The sequence below is a fragment of the Chrysemys picta genome, chromosome 2, assembly GCF_011386835.1.
Source record: "Chrysemys picta bellii isolate R12L10 chromosome 2, ASM1138683v2, whole genome shotgun sequence".
Taxonomy (NCBI): domain Eukaryota; kingdom Metazoa; phylum Chordata; order Testudines; family Emydidae; genus Chrysemys; species Chrysemys picta.
In genome coordinates this window covers 287,145,450-287,159,624 of record NC_088792.1, presented here as the reverse complement: position 1 = coordinate 287,159,624, position 14,175 = coordinate 287,145,450, and positions in this window count along the sequence as shown.

Sequence of the window (14,175 nt, the reverse complement as noted above, 5' to 3'; positions counted from 1 at the left end):
TAATGGCAAAGCTTCTTTTACCTTGGACACATGACAACCGCTAGGTGGTTGGCAAATTTAGGGTAAATATAGGATCCAAATGCCACACTCTGACCTGGAACTGTTCTTACTCTGATTACTATCATCTGTTGAATGGGTTAATCATGAGATTAATGACACGCACTTTTACACAACAGATAGATGTGTGTGTGTGTGTGTGTGTGTGTGCGCGCGCTCTAATAGCTTTATAAAGACAGGAAGAATTGTTTACTATATTACAATATTATCCAGCTTTGGTTCAAAGCCATTTATATGCCTGTTAAATGCATTAACCAGAAATTAATTCTGCCTTGTTGTTAAACGTGACTTTTTGGATTTTGTTTCTAAAGGCCTCATGGAACTTTTAAAATTACTTTTTATTCTGTCCCTCTACGTAGAGTTCTGGAATTTATTACACACTGCCTCATGGATTCTGTTGGTAACTCAGGATTTAGTCTCTGCCCTCACAGACAGTACCTTATTTAAGAAGTACAGAAAGTATTGTGCTCTCAGAAAGTTGAAAATAGCTCGATGAAATATATTTCATTATATATTTGTGTTACAGTTGTGTCTAGAGGTCTTGATCAAAATTGGGGCTCCATTGGGCTAGGTGCTGGTCAAATATTTCATCCTACTTTCTCATGTTCTTCTATTTTTTCTGTTTAATTTTATTCAGTTATAAAAATTGTGCATTTATAATCTTCCTGGATGTAATAATAATAATTAATGGAGATATCCCATTTCCTGGAACTGGAAGGGACCTTGAAAGGTCATCGAGTCCAGCCCCCTGCCTTCACTAGCAGGACCAAGTACTGATTTTGCCCCAGATCCCCAAGTGGCCCCTTCAAGGATTGAACTCACAACCCTAGGTTTAGCAGGCCAATGCTCAAACCACTTAGCTATCCGTCCCAAACAATGTAACATTTCGTTGCTTTTTTCTGAAGGAGCGTTATTGTTTAATGGAAAACTAACTATTCCCCTGGTCAGCATTTTGTAAGTGCACACAGAAATTGCACTTCTCAGTACGACTCTCATACTCGGGTTAAAATGGCCAAATTCATCCTTAGGGGAATTTATCATAATATAAATTGAATAATTTATTTGCTCAGTTTTGAGTTATTTTCCAAAAACATTATTAGACATCTTTTTTTACTAAAAACAACAGGAGTACTTGTGCCACCTTAGAGACTAACAAATTTATTAGAGCATAAGCTTTCGTGGACTACAGCCCACTTCTTCGGATGCATAGAAGTCCACGAAAGCTTATGTTCTAATAAATTTGTTAGTCTCTAAGGTGGCACAAGTACTCCTGTTCTTTTTGCGGATACAGACTAACACGGCTGCTACTCTGAAACCTTTTTTTACTGGTATTTTATGATCTTACACATTTGGTCAAATAATTCACAAATATATTTATATCATGATTTAGTCGAGACGTTTTGTGAAGTATTTAAAATAAATTATTTGACAGATTCTAATCTCCACATAAGGCTCTGCTGAATTTTCTTAGTTTTAGAGGAGCTAGAGCAGTGGTGGATAACCTGTGGCCCACACACGGCCTGTCAGGGTAATCCACTGGCAGACCGCGAGACAGTGTTTCCATTGACCATCCGCAGGCACGGCCGCCCGCAGCTCCCAGTGGCTGGAATTACCCTGACGGGCCACAGGTTGCCCACCACTGAGCTAGAGAGGGGATGAATTTGCCCCCCTACATTTAAACACAGTTGGATTTTCTAAGCTTTTGTGAATTGTATCCATCTTCCTCAAAATTGTCATTTGCAACATGAACAAGAGGGGACCCCAGAGTGAGAGAATCTGGTTACCTTTCTGCTGTAAAATCTGGTTTAACTCTCATAAGAACATTTCTTTTCCCTTGGGAAAAGGAAAGAAAAAAGGGAAAAGGAGCCTCACATCGCATTTGCCTCTTGCTGCTAGACTCTGAAGCAAGGCGCGGGAACCACGAGTTGTACCTGAGTCCCCCATGTGGTAGGTGCAGAACACTGTGATGAGAGTCTCTGGGCTGAGCTTAAAACATCTTAAACTAAAACAATAAAAGGATAGGCAGTGCATTTCTGAGTAATTATAATGCAGCTTGGGGTTATCATGAAGGCCTGAATCTGAAGCCCAAGTATGTTTTACTACTTGAAGTGCAACTATAGCTCTGAAATGTACTGGAACAATTTACTAAGACTTGTGGTGGATTTTCCATCTCTGACCATTTTAAAATCAAGATTGGATGTTTTTCTAAAAGACGTGGCTAGAAATTATTTTGGTCCCTTCTCTGAAATATGCCTGATTAAGAGTATAAATTAAAAACCACAGAAAAGAGTCAAGACTGTGACTATATAATGTACATCATCAATACCCAGGCTGAGACGTCCAAGTGATTTCAAGTTTTTAATTCTTGTTGATCATTTTGATTAGATAACTGTGTTCCCTATTTCCTAGCTTCCTCGTTTGAAACAGTTAACTATAGATTTTAAGGACCACATTCTCCTCTCACATGAGTACATGGATCCCATCGAATCCAGTGGGAGCTGTACACACACGAGAAGCAGAATTTGTTTTAAAAAATTGTCTGCCTTTGAAATTCAATCAGTTAAGAGACTATGTGAGTTTACAAGTAGGTCTTCTAAGTGTGTGACACAGATCCATACTTTACCAGGATATATATAATTACTTGAGGAATCTTCAGCTCCTTCTTCATTAAAATGGAAGAGAAAATGTTAAAAGAAATACACTTAGTAAGGGAAATTTTTTGTTATTAATTTACAGCAGAAAGAATATAAAGCATTCAGAAAACATTTTCCATATTTTAAGGGCAATTCAAAACATTTCGCATGGTTCCAGCAGCTGAGTTCTTCAACAGATCCATTGATTCAGTGATGCTTTACATGCACAGTTACAAAAATAAAACTTACAAAACAGAGACATCTATACTAGTTTTACATGCAAGTCTTGAGGACCCCCTGTTGGACACTAACTACTGTGTGGAACTGCTGTAAGCGTGCAACCATATAAGGAGGTCATGGAACTACTCATATGGCTAACATTAAGCATGTGTGTAAATATTTTGCTTTATCAGGGTCTTTATCAGTAGATACACCACCAGGCCCAGGCATCTGGAAGGGTAACTTGAAATAGCTCTGTATTTTACTGAAAATTTTAAGTACAAATATAAGAGGTTAAAATGTTTCCACTGAGGTCATTACTCATGTTGGGAAAAGATCAATTATATTTGTCATAATGCCAGTTAATGGGACAAACATTTATATTTCAAAATGTTAGAGTATTTCCAGTATTAATACAGAACATTCCAGTTCATTCCAAAGGAGTTTATTTTCAAATTCTGTTCCCATTCTTTCTGTGTGGAATACTTAATGTGTAAAGTTCCATTTCAATTAAATATATGGAGATTGAGGCTTCCACGGTCACAGCGTGGGAGCCGGACAATTTTCTTTTATTGAATCACGTCATAAAGCAGCAGTTCACAACTGTACAGAGTTCTGATAAGAGCTATATAGCACATACATAGTAATTCAATGCCGGTAGTGAAAGGAAGTAATTAAAAACCAGGTACAATTATAGAAAAGGCACCAAGAGCACTGAGCCCAGTTTTTTGCCACAATCTTTGTGTTTACTCTGCTTTTAAAGACACCAGTTTAAAAGCTTTTCATTGGTGAATATTTTTAGGCTTCACAAAAAGGCTGGAGTCTGCTCAGATCCAGATGAACCATCCACTCGGAGAGCAGTCATTTTCTGGGGCAAAATCCTCCTTCATTTCATAAATCTGGTGCAGTATTTTACTCCTGGCGGGTTGCTAATGCTGGCAAAGAAAGGGAGCCTCCACAGACCTCAGCCCCCTTTCCCACCCGAAAGAGATTAAACAAGGTGCAGAAAATGTCTTGGTTAGTGGCAGTGAGGCAGCACTAGCTGTTGCTCTCTTGTGAGCGGTGTGAGCAGCACGGCTATTATGAATTTCTATTGACAGGGGTTATACTTTGCCCAGGAATCCAGCTTGGAATCACATTCTGTTTCATAGTTTGAAATTTTCGTTTGTACTTTTTTTACGAGTGCTCGTAAATGGAAGATAACTGACCTGTTCTAGCTTAGATCACTGTAAAAACATCACCCAATAAAAATGGCACTGATCAAGAAATGATTTTTGTTTAATTAGGGAAATATTAAACTGAAGTAAAGGCTGCTGCTGGTGACAAGAGTCACTACTTTCCAAGAGAGTTTCTGAAGGTCTTGCATTGTGCACTTTTTATGTGACAAATTGGCAAGACTTCTGAATGATCCACGGGACAAAAAAATAATCAATTCAAAAACATGAACTCAGGTTCACTCGAGAGCAATTCAGAGCTGTTTGGTCATTAATACGTATTTTAAATTCTATATAAGAAAAAAAACATGTATATGTTTTGTCTCAAACCTAATTTAAAAACAGCTCAGAATGGATCTAAAGAAGACCTTGACTGATTCCGTGTCTTCATTTTTGCACTTAGCACAGGGCTGGGAAAAAAGAGCTCTTTGTGCCATCTCTGTGCCACCCAAACTCACAGGCCTGGCCAGTCCCCACTATACAAAAGAGCAGCCTCAGAGGTGCTTCAATTTCTATTCTAGCTGCACTGAGCCATCCAAGAACAGCCGGAGCCTACTCCACTCCACCCCACCCAGACCCCTTATACTGAGGAGCAGGGAAGAGCTGCTAGAATGGCTCTGCTGGGCCCAGCTTTTCTAAGTATGAGTTAAAGATAAAACATCATCCTTCGATTTAATGTTCTTGATTGCTGTCTGTGTCCCCACAACTTTGACACTGTTTAGGCATATTCTTTATATTATCATGCAGTACATTATAAAAATAAACGACTACCTGTACAAACATACGCTTTTCTATCTTCCTTCCCCCCCCTCCCATCCAACGGGGCTATTGACTATGTGGGAAATTCAAAAAGTATTAACGTTAGCATCATCTTTTAAGTTATTTTCCAAATGCTGTGGAATACAAGCTTGTGAAGCACATGCGGCCTGTGAATGATGTCATTGTGCACTCTGCAGCATCTTTCAAAAATGAACACACCATTGTTTTATATTTCATACCTGGGAAACTCAGGAATGCTATGTTCTTTATGTTTAAGCAACAATCAACACTGCAGTTCCAAAATTTGTACAAGCCTATAAACCTTGTAACTAGAATTGGACTCATTTGACCAAGAAAGGTGTTGCGTATTTCTGAACAGAATCTGTACTAGTGCCACTATTGAATGCTACAGTAATCAACTTGTATTAGCATGCATATTCCAGTTAAACAGGTATGCACCAGTACAGACGTTGCATGTCCTAGGTTGAAGTTGGTAGCAAAACACGTCTTTCATTTTTCCAGCAAAAGTGTGCTTTTTTAGTGTAGAACTTGCATGTTGAAGTGCTAAACACAGAGACAGCCTGCATCAGTAAGAGTCACAGCTTACCAGTTGTGCATGTTCTCACCGAGACCTATAGTGATAACAGGTGAATTTTATATTACAGTAAGAGATGCAACTGAATAATGCACAAGTTGCACTACCTGTCCTGCATCGTAGGTGATATCTTGTGCATATGTGTGATTAGTCTCAACATTAAATGTGCACTAGTGGACAAGTTACTAAGGCGGAGTACAAAAGAATAGCATATATGTGTAAGGACAAAAGCAGAAAGGGTAGAAAGGCACAAAATAAGTTATGCATAGCAAGGGACAAATGTAATTGGAATTCTTTTTCCATATGGTTTACTGCAAAGAGTGTCATCACTCTGAATGCTTTAAAGGCAACATAACTTCCAAAATCAAGTGTTGGCTCTACATATGGCCATACATATGACACCACACTGTATTAAACACAATAAAAATGAATGTCGTTGATTTGTTTGGCAGGACATGGAAATGAAGTATAAATTTCATTTCATTGTAAAACAATATAAAATCAGTATTTGTAATACAGTTCAATAAGGTTTCATCTGGCTTTTTGATCAACCAAATTAAAAAGCAAAGGAAACCAACCAACCACACTCAAGTGTCACTGTGCATTCTCCAAGGCAGTTTCTTCTCTTTCTTTGGTGCTTTTATTTTATATAAATTCAACCAGGAGCAGATTTTCAGATTAAACCAATATTGGAAAGTGAGGGGGGACCGAACCAAAATTCAAAATGACGGAGAAAGAATGAGAAATTCGACACTGGAGCAAATTTAGCCACCTATTGGACAGCTTACATGTATGGGCCCAGATATTGAAATGTATTAAGGCTCCTAACATCTACTGATTTCAGTGCGAGTTAGGAGCCTAAATAACTTTGAGGATCTTGACCATGTAATTACAGCACATACCTGGTCAGCAGCAGCTTATGTGGTGTGCCACAGTCACATGGATGTCATAATAGTGCTTGCATAATCTTAGCTGGCTATCCTGGACATGACTGACTGAGAGGTCAGCTGCCTATCAGTGCGGGAGCTCTTTGGAGGTCGGACTGGAGGAAGTATTAAAGATGAATAAATTTGTGAGTGAGCAGGAGGTAACCGACAGAGGTAAGGGTCAGCATTGTGTTCTCTATATCCATTCTATAATCACACACACATTTAGAAAGCATAGGCATACAGATAGATTAGCTGTAATGTTCTCCATTTCTATGACCAGAACCTCAGCTGCTGTAAACCAGTGTCGCTCTGTTGACTTCCTTGTAGTTGTGTTGATTTACACCAGTTGAGGAGTTGGCCTACAGCCTCTGGACCTGCAAACTTTCCTGAGAATCTGAGTTTCTATTGAATGCTATGGGGGAGATCTTCCTTCTTTTCTCCCAGTTGTTTTATGTTTATTATGGGTCCTCATTTTGTGTCTTCTGCATCCATGGAGCCAACATCTAGCTGTGGAATCCACCAGAGATGGAGGAAATTAGAACAAAAAATGCAGAAGGACTTCTCCTCTAGCTGTCTAAATGAAGCTCTGCTAATATCTTAAATGCAGGATAAGAAAGCATGGGGTCACATTTCTGAGCAATACTAGTGCTCCTAATCCAACATTATCATTATTGCAGCTAGATGGGCAATGTAGGATAGTTATGATTCAGTTTGCATCTGGGTGTTAGAAGTGAAGGATGCAATTTGCATAAAGGATGGGCAATCACCTAACCTCAAGCAGTCTTTCCTGGGAAGGGGAAATCTTGTTAGTTCCTCCTTCATGCTTTGGAATGCTGTTACAATGGAGACAGATAAATATGGCATTTCAGAGTTCTTGTTAAATATTAAGTCTCCTGGAGAATTTCTGCCCACAGCTAAGAGATACATGGGAGATAAAATCCAGATTTTTTAAATATATCAGCTATTTCATAGTTTCATAGAGTTTAAGGCCAGAAGGGACCATTAGATCATCTAGCCTGACTTCCTGTATTTCACAGGCCATTAAAATGTCACCTAGCAACCCTATACTGAACCCAAAATCTTGTCTTGGACTAAAACATTTCAGTCTTTAGGAGACTAAACTGTTGTGTGCCATAGGCAGAGAACAGGAGAGACTGCGGTTCCACCAATGCCTGAGGCCCTTGCAATGGTAGAGAATTGAATAGGTCAGATATACTCAGATGATCCTAGCAGGTGATCAGTGCTCCCACCCAAAGGTCCCTGCCAATCTGAGCAGGGGAAAATTCCTTCCCACCCACAACTCTGGAGATCAGTTGGACCCTGAGCATGTGAGCAGGACATTTAAGGAAACAGATTCTCTGAACCATCTTGGAGCACTGGTCCACCTTACCAGGTGTCCCTTCTCCTGCTATGGTCAATCCCTGATGCTTCAGGTGAAGGTTGGAGGGAACCACCTGACCCCACTCACAGCATACATCTAGTCAATTGTACATGGGAGGGGAAAGTCCTTTATGACCTCTACAGGCAACCGGATGAACTCTGTTCCATGAGTCTTGGCTGCAAGTATTTAAACGACCATAAAATAAGATTAAAGCCTTTCTTCAAAACAGGGGGCCTAAAGTTAGGCTTCTAAATTCATACCGATGTCTAAAAAAGTGGCCTGATTTTCAAGAGATACTGAGCCCCAAAAAGTTCCCAGCATAGCCAATAGGTACATGTGGGTGCTCAGGGTTTTTGAAAATGAGGCCTTGACTAAGCAAAACTCTTAAACATGTGCTTAACTTTAGGTCTCTTTGTTGGCTTAGAGTTAAGCATGTGATTAGGATGCTGACTCTAAGGTATAGGTGGCTTAATATGGATTTAGGAGCTTAAGTTTAGGCACCCAGTTTTGAAATTTTTGACCATAAATTATTCTGTATGGAATCAAAACTCTTGAAATGATAGTAAAGAGGGAAAGGAAGATTATTTTACGTGGGGATCTACTTGAAAGGAGCAAATTTTCTTCATTATGATTTCCCCCCAAACACATTGGGTAGTTTAGCAAACAAACCTGGTCATCAGGCGCAAGGAAAAGGATTTACATGATTCCCAGGTCTACTTCTCACAGTGTTTGGGGTCCTGCAGAATCTTTACTGGACAGTGAATTAAAGAGGCCGGCATCAATTTCTACTATCAGTGGTAACCAGCCGAATCCTTTTATTTAATTTCAGGTGTTTATAATGAGGTTGTTTCCCTCCTGGCAAATATGGATTACCAAGATAAGGGCAAAATTGCCCTCAGGATTGCCTTTATTGCTGAGACCGAGCTGGCTAGCGTTGTGACAGTTCTGCTAGAGAAACTGCAACAGGATGAGGTAGGGCAATTTCATGAAATTACATCTGCTTTCCATGTGTCCACACCAAATTCTACCTGACTTCATGGGGGTATAGGGGAATGCATGGGGGTAATTCAGTATAGAACTTGGCCTGGCGCACCATCAGTATAATCAGTATTCACCCTTCTGTCCTCAGGCATAAACTCAGAATGCAAAATGCTGTTATTACAGATCAGGATGATATAATGCTCTATAAAGAGAGCGTTGTCCTTTTACACACAGTGGAGTACATGGGCTGGATATAGTAAAAGTACACTATAGGACTTGCAGGAAGCTCTACCAATAATACTTTGCCCTTCTTTAGCATCTTCATCCAAAACTCTTAAAGCACTTACCTAATACTAATGAATTAAGACTCACAGCACCCTTGTGAGAATGGTAAGCATTATCCCCATTTATGGATGATTTGTGTCACAGGGAATTAAGTTACTTGCTCAACACCACTTAGCAAGTTAGTAAAAGAATGTGAATAAAACCCAAGTGAACTGACTCCCTGCTCTAAATCCTAGGCTCATTAATTATGCACGTGCGCAGTAGTGCAGAATTCCCCTAGGAGTAATATTCAGACCCCTTTTTCCATTTATTAATACTTGCATCCAACAAAGTCCATTTCTCTATTAAGGGCCAACACAGAAGGCATTTTAGTTTCAATTAAAGTACTAGGAGGCCAAGATAAGCAGTTCAGTTCAGAACTGAACTTGGCCTCCTAGTACTTTAATTATTTGAATTACTCAATTAATTATGTTAATTAATTTGATTAATTACTTGAATTACATAGTGCCTATGTATTCATAAGTTATCAGAGACAATTTTCAAGTAAACAAATCCTCCTTCCATTTAAAAATGAAGGGAAGGAGCTTCTCCCCAGTGGAGCTCTCTGGTATGATTGCAGTTTGCAGAAGCAGTCCTTTTCAAGCAGAACCACTGGAATGTTTAGCCAGTCAAGGGATCTGATTGGCTTTGAACATTCCAAAGTGCTTTATGACCTTGGCATGCAGGTCACATAGATTTAGAGACTCACAGGAGACAGAGATGGAAAAGACCTATCGGAGCATCCAGTCCATTTCCCTGCTAATGCAGGTAGGGTTACCATATCTAATAAATAAAAAAAGAGGATCCTCCACGGGCCCTGACCCCGCCCATTTCCCGCCCCTTCCCCGGCCCAACCCCGCCCCTTCCCCGCCCTAACTCCGCCCCCCCTCCTTCCACTCCCAGCCACGGGGAAAGGGCTGCCCCAGCGCTACCGGCTTCACGGTTTGCCGGGCAGCCCCCAGACCCTGCGCCCCCGGCCGGCGCTTCCCCAGCGCAGCTGGAGCCCGGGAGGGGAAGCGCCCAGCCGGGGGCGCAGGATCTAGAGGCTGCCCGGCAAACCGTTAAGCCAGTAGCGCTCGGGCTTTGGGCAGCCCCTATGACTCCGGACCCTGCGCCCCCAGCTGGGCACTTCCCCTCCCGGGCTCCGGCGGCGCAGGGTCCGGAGGCACGGGGGCTGCCCAAAGCCGGTAGCGCTCGGGTAGCTCGGCTCTTAAACAGAGCCGAAGAGTCAGGGGAGGAGCAGAGCCGCCATTTTCCCGGACATGTTCGGCTTTTTGGCAATTCCCCCCGGACGGGGGTTTGACTGCCGAAAAGCCGGACATGTCCGGGAAAAAGAGGACGTATGGTAACCCTAAATGCAGGAGAATTCCCAGCAGTCATTTTTCACTGTTTGGGCCAAACTAATTTTAAAATCCCCTAATGACTGAGCTTCCACCACTTTCCTAGGAAGACTATGTCATAGCCTAATAGACCTGTCTCACAGTTGGGGCATTTTTCCTGTTATTAAAGTCTAAATTGTATGTCTTTTTTTAGTTTAATCCCATTACTCCTACTTTTACCTAAATGTATTATACTAAAAAATTCCTCTCCCTCCTTGGTGTTCACACCCGTCAGATAGGTGTATGGTATTATCATGTCTCCCTCATAGTCATCCCTTGGCCGCATCTGCCATAGGCAGCTCTTTCAGACTGTCTTCAGAAGTAGAGGTCTGCTTGGGCCCAATTTTTAAGCCCAACCTAAATGGGCCCCAAGCAGAAAGGAGGTGGTGGTTGGCAGGAACATGCGGTCACGGTTGTGCCGATCCCATGGGCTAAAAGAGGAGAGCCGACCTGACCCGAGCCCAAGAGGGGTTTTCTCATCCAACCTGACCCTGACGCCTGTAGTCAGGTCCCGTAGGATTTGGGTCAGGTTGCAGAGATCTATTCAGAAGTCAATTCTGCCACCCCCCTGCATTCTTTTTTTGCTCTCCCATGAATTACTTCCAATTTGTTGAGCTCTCTGGGAATGCGGTGCTAGAAAATGCAACAATCCAGATGCAGTCACACCTCAGCTGAACAGAGAGGAACTGGTGTCTTCCTGCTTTGTACCATGATCCGTGTGTAAAAGACCCAACCCACATGGCTCTTTGTGGGAGCCATCACACCTTGCATATACGTGTTGACTTTGTTTTTCACTGTCACCTCCAGGGCACTTGTTGCTTCCCACTTTTCTCCCTCCCATTATGTCAGTTACTTCTACCTCCTTTCCAGATGTGCTAGTTGGCAGTTTTCTGAAATGAATCTTGTTCTCTGCTCAGTTTTTTAATTTATCTGTGTCCCTCTTTAGTTTTTCTCTGTCCCAGCTGATACCACAACTCCTCCATATTTAGTATCATCTGTGAATTTCTACACTGATGGGCCTCATAAAAGACACCTTCGAGTGTGTGACTGTCAATGTAGATCTAACTGTTGAGCTAATTTCCCCTAGGAACTGTTGAGGACGTACTGCGGGAGTTGGGTATTTTGTAATTACAAATTTACAAATTCTGTCTGGAGTGGATAGAGCAAGGGCAAGGTGCTCATTTGTATTGTTTGTTTTAAATAAGTGAAACTAGCTAAGGGGGCAGTGAAGGGCGCTTATTCTTGCTCTTTTCTCTCCAGGAAGATTAAAATATGTTAATTGCTCGGCTGCTTCTGAAGTGCTGCTAAATGCAGTGATTGTGGAGGGCATGGCATGTTTGACACCAATTAAACCAATGGATGACTTGTGTGAGCATGCAGGCTGAGGAGTCAGGGTGGCCTCGTGGCTAGGATTCTGGATAATGACTCAGGAGACATGGATTCTCTTCCTGGCCACGGACCTGCTCTGTTATGATAAGACTTGGGCTAGTCATTTCATGTGTGGATTGTAAACTCTTTAGGGCAGGGGCTTATTAGCCAAATTACTGTGAGGTCATCAAGAAAACCTTTTTCCAATTGTTTATTCTCTTTTATGTTTTGTCCGCAGCGAGACAGAGTTGACATTTACTGTGTCCTGGAGAAAGTATTACAGCAGGACATTGGGGGCCTAGAGAGTAGGCTACTGAACAAAATAATAACCCTGGCCTCAAACCACATGAGAGAGACTCAGGTAAGTTAATTCTCCTGAGATACTAATCAAAGGAGCCAAAGCTTTAACTAATTAAAACTCTCTTTTTTGGGAGGGTAAACTATATACTGAAACAAAAATAGATTCTCCTGTTAGAGGCCCACACCTCCCTCCAGACCAAAGCCCAGGTCCTAGACAGCACTTGTGCACATGCATAGGATGGGAGAACTCACATGCAAAAGTTACACATGTGCTTAAGTGTTTTGCAGGATCAGGACCCGAGACACATGATATCAGACACAGAGATGGGCCTATGGTTTCTTAACGAGCACGTCTTTCCCGAAGTCTACTAGGGATTTCATTATTGATCCTGATGTTCTGTGGAAGGCGCTCTGATACTATCGCGATAAGTAGCAGTATAAAGCCCCAAGACTAATGACTCTCTCCACAGAAAGTTGGGAGGTTCATTCACAACTTATGCACAGAAATAAGGACTTGACTCATATAAACAACTCTGGCTAGTGCAACCGGCTTCAGTCACCTCAGTCTCTCTCTCTCTCTCTCTGTTTTTTTTTTTAGGAAGCAACAAATGAACTAAAAGTGGCAGCTAGCAACACCTTAGTGACCCTGGCCCGCTGCTATTTCTATGAGGTGATGTACGAGCTGCAGTGTCATCTGAAACTACTGGGGCTGCCTGAAGAGTTTACTTTCATTACACTGGGCAACCTGTCATCAGCCTATGGTATGGTAACTTCCATCTTTTGTTTCAAAGTTATTGTCTTTCATTTAAGGACAGGGGATTACTCTCTCTACCTAAAAATGTTACAGCTAAACAGAGCTGTGTTTGAGTGTGTGCATGTGTGTGTGTCTGGGGAGAGACACAAGATTAACTGCTGTTGCTAGTTCTTGGCTTCCAGATCATGAGCTATCCAGATGGAGGTGCAAGCTCTAACTTATGTCCCTGACTGAAGTTCCTTAAGGATCGGATGGGGGAAGATCAGGTCTAGTGGAGCTCTTCTCCACCCCACTTCTCATCCCGCCCCAGTGCTCTCTCCCCTTACTCTGGGAGTGAGTTGGGCATCGGGCACAGCTGTACACTGGTGGAGGCTTCCCCTCTTCAGGGTGAATCCTCCACTGGCTTTCAATGGCTGCTTTAAAGCCATTCTGCTCTGCTTACGCAGCACAAAATGGCCTCGGAGCCCATAGCATCCTGCCCCACGGTGTTTCTAAGTGTGTTGTAAGACGGCAGAGAGCAGCTGATTATCTATCTTCCTTCTCTTCTGGCCTTTTTCTGCAGCACTTGAGTGTATCCCTTATGTGGGAATGACCCTGAAGCGCATGTTCTCCATGTTGGGGTTAGTCAAGGACAGCAGGCTGAGACAAGCATTTTGTGGTGGTAAGTGCAGCACTTACTGGAGGTGCCCAAAATGGATATTGAGGGGGTCTTGGTACAGATTGAAGTGACTGGCCAAGTTTGCAAACAGGCCCTGAACTGTGCTCCCTGCCCTGGATTGCACCAAGTGCTGTGTTCCTTGGCTCCCGTGGCACTCAGTGAAGTTGAGAGTGCTCCGTACTTTGCAGGAGGCGCTGAGCATTTGTAAGTTCAGGCCCTTTATGACTCATGGATATCATTTAAAATAAACACACACAAAGGCTGAAGCTGCCCATCTGCCAGGAGGCTCCTGGGAGAGGAGGTGAAGGGAGCAGTTTTCATTACTGAACATCTAAAAATCCCCTGTTTCCCACTCCTCCACCCATTCTCTCTCCTTAGTTTCTTTATCATCTCCTTTCAGGCTCTTTCTCTATCTTCTCTTCCTCTCCACTTCTCTCTTCCTTTGCTTTTCAGGTGATGCTCAGTAAGGGGTTAATCCTGTGCCTTTGAGGTAACTGGGAATTTTGCCATCAACTTCACAGAGAACAGGATTGGGGCCTAATTCTTCTTAGCAAGGACACTAGATACACCAACTTTTAGGGCAAAGTGCTCCCCAATACCTTCAAATCCCAGTAAAGCCAATGG